Below are 2,914 nucleotides of genomic sequence, written 5' to 3' on the forward strand. Positions count from 1 at the left end.
TTTATTACAATTTCCTATAGTGAGCAGTTTCCCAAAAAAAACCAAAACAATAAGGCTACGAGTGGGAAAAATTATATAATTAGCCACATGAACAACTTCCTAGATTTTAGCAGATTATTTTATTTGGGCAATGTCTATTACACAAACTTGCATATCCCACATGAGGTTTTTGTTTTCTTATATAAAAATTTTAAAATAACTATAACTATATGTGTGTGTGTGTATTTATATATATAAAAGACTTGAGTAAGGCATAAGACTCCCATATCATAAATCTCTGATTACAACTGAGTATTTTACCAATTTTGCTAGAAACGGGTAGGGAGACAGGATTTCCTTGCCTGATTCCTTTTCCCGGTCTAACGTAGCCCATCTTTAGCATTATTGCTTGTAAATTCCGCATTCCAATTCATCATACGCCTTACTCGAATTCAGCTTTAGAGTCATGCTCATTCCCCCCCTCACCCAACCCCCCCCCCCCAAAAAAAAGCTTTAGAGTCATGCTTGGACATAGCTTTGGTTTTCATCCAGTTAGCAGTTAGATCCTTCCACTCGATTTTATACATCACCACATTACATGAGCTAAAGGAAGAAATTGTTATTCTCCGCTCCCATTAGACTGGCACTTTAGTCTCAGGAAGACCAAAGTCTCTCCACCATCATAGTCTTATTTTACGCATGTATGAAGAAGTGCTTTCAAATCCGTGTAGATGCGTCCCATATCGAACAGAGACAATAAAGTTGTGTAAGATAGCTGTTACTAAAATGGCAAGTCATTTCATTTCTAATTCACGCGGCCACGAGGTGAGCACAAAGCGAACTATTCTTTCGCCTTTTACTAAAGAATACCGTGTGCGCGCCGCAAATAGTGGCATACGCATATTTTTGGAGGAGTTTTTCCGATGGGAAAGCTCCTAAAAATGCTAGTTTAACACCTAATACAAGAAACTGGATCCCTAGATGTGATACTTGTTTAAATATACAGAGTTTTTAGAATTCCGCAATTTAAACAACAAATTAAATTTATTGGCCAAAAGGCCACACCTTTTTTCTTCAACAAAATTTCATCCACTTCAGCCTCAAAAGAGTGAAACTCACGAAATCTTCATCCATTTTTTTTTCTAGAAGAGAAGAAAAGTAGAAGCAGAACAGAAAGAAAACAAAATCAATGCGCCTAGGAACGAGGAGATGAGAGGTTTGAACGCTTGCTATGCAAATGGAATGTGGGGTGCAGATATAGAGATGAAACTAGAAGAATGATGGCCATTGCCTAGTAGATTTTCAGAGCATCCGCATCCGGATTCTAAATCCTATCTTATTTTACCACCTCAAAAAATCACTTTATCAATTATACAATACAATTTTACAATTCTCCAACATTCCAACTTTTATATCTCAATCCTACTTATTAAAATAATATTTTTACATAATAAAATAATATATCTCACCATTACCATTATCCAATACAACACATTATTTATTCTTTCTCTCTCTCTTTCCTTCTGGGCAGAACCACAATCACCACCACCGCTGCACACCATCACCGCTGCCACCCCCACCGCCGGCAACCCAGAAACTACAGTCAACACCAAAAAAAAAAAAAAAAAAAAAAGGGGGGGTGGGGGGGTGGGGGGTGGGGTGTTTTAAAATACATTGTTAATTCATAACATGAAAAAACCCAAGAAAAACCCCTGCAGAGACTTTGGCAAAAGTCAGCAACTTGATCTCTAACTATCCCACAAATCTTGGCAACAATAATAACAGACCAAATACTGATGCCAGATGCCAATACGAGTTTCTTGCATGCAGACAAATTGTGTCCAAATTCGAATCATAGTTGACCATGTATCATATAACTATACATATAAAATAAACATTTTGTCTCTCTCTCTCCCTTAAAAAGAGTGAGAGAATGAAGATTCTTTCATATTTCTTTTGTGAATAAATTACAAATCATAAACCTCAAGTTTTGAGTCATTTTGAATTGATTTGAACTCTAACCTTTCAAATATATTATTCTTTTACTTAAAGCCAGGAGATTATTTTGAATAACAGCCACTCTCATATTTGTCCATTTTTTACTGATGTGTCTGTCCATCAAGTACCACATCAACTTGTTATCTATGCTAGTTGGCAGGGACAAATCCAAGATTTCGAGTTAAGGGGCTAGAGTATAAGTAAAAAAAAGTTATGAAATTTCAAATAAGCATATATTTAGTGATAAGAAACTATCAACAAAAATAAATACATAAAATTATTTTTTTATAATACATTATAATGCAATCATCTACTAACAAAGACAAATACATAAAACATCATTGTTTTTTCTTACCACATTAGAACATTTGCATAAGCTCATGCAAAAAAATTTGTCTATTTTACCATAATAACTTACTTTTTTTTATTTTATATACTTACTTTTCAAAATATTGCACATCAAATTATTTATTTTACATTACATTTCATCAAAATACTATTTTCTTATCAAAATTTTTTATTATTATCTAAAATCATCTCTCTTTTTCTCAACCAAAAACCATTGCTTCAATCTAAATAATTTCTAAAACATTCATTTGTGTAGCTACAGTAAAAGTCTGTTTGGATACCTCTTATTTTACTGAAAACACTATAGCAAAATAATTTTTAAACTATGAATAGTGCCCGTGGGACCTAAAAATGCATGGTTATGCGTGTTTTTGCGTTTTTGGCTGGGTCATGAACAGTGCCATGGGACCCATCCAAAAACACAAACACAAAATAATTTGCACGCAAACGCACCCTAATTGTGTAAATTTTCCTCATCAATCTAAATACACCTACATCAGTATTGTACAAAAATACATTTGTGCTATAATAATTGTGTAAATTTGCAAAAATTCATTTGTGCTACAGTAATTGTGTAAATTTATACAAT

At 33.7% G+C, this 2,914-nt stretch overlaps 1 non-coding gene across 1 annotated transcript; it reads left to right on the forward strand.

The window, feature by feature from the left end:
- Positions 1-795: 795 nt before the first annotated feature.
- Positions 796-912, forward strand: LOC111993445 (U5 spliceosomal RNA). Its single transcript, XR_002880983.1, has one exon. It is a non-coding gene; the product is annotated as a U5 spliceosomal RNA (small nuclear RNA).
- The last annotated feature ends 2,002 nt before the right edge of the window (positions 913-2,914 follow it).

The sequence above is a fragment of the Quercus suber genome, unplaced genomic scaffold, assembly GCF_002906115.3.
Source record: "Quercus suber isolate HL8 unplaced genomic scaffold, Cork oak 2.0 scaffold_32, whole genome shotgun sequence".
Classification (NCBI taxonomy): domain Eukaryota; kingdom Viridiplantae; phylum Streptophyta; class Magnoliopsida; order Fagales; family Fagaceae; genus Quercus; species Quercus suber.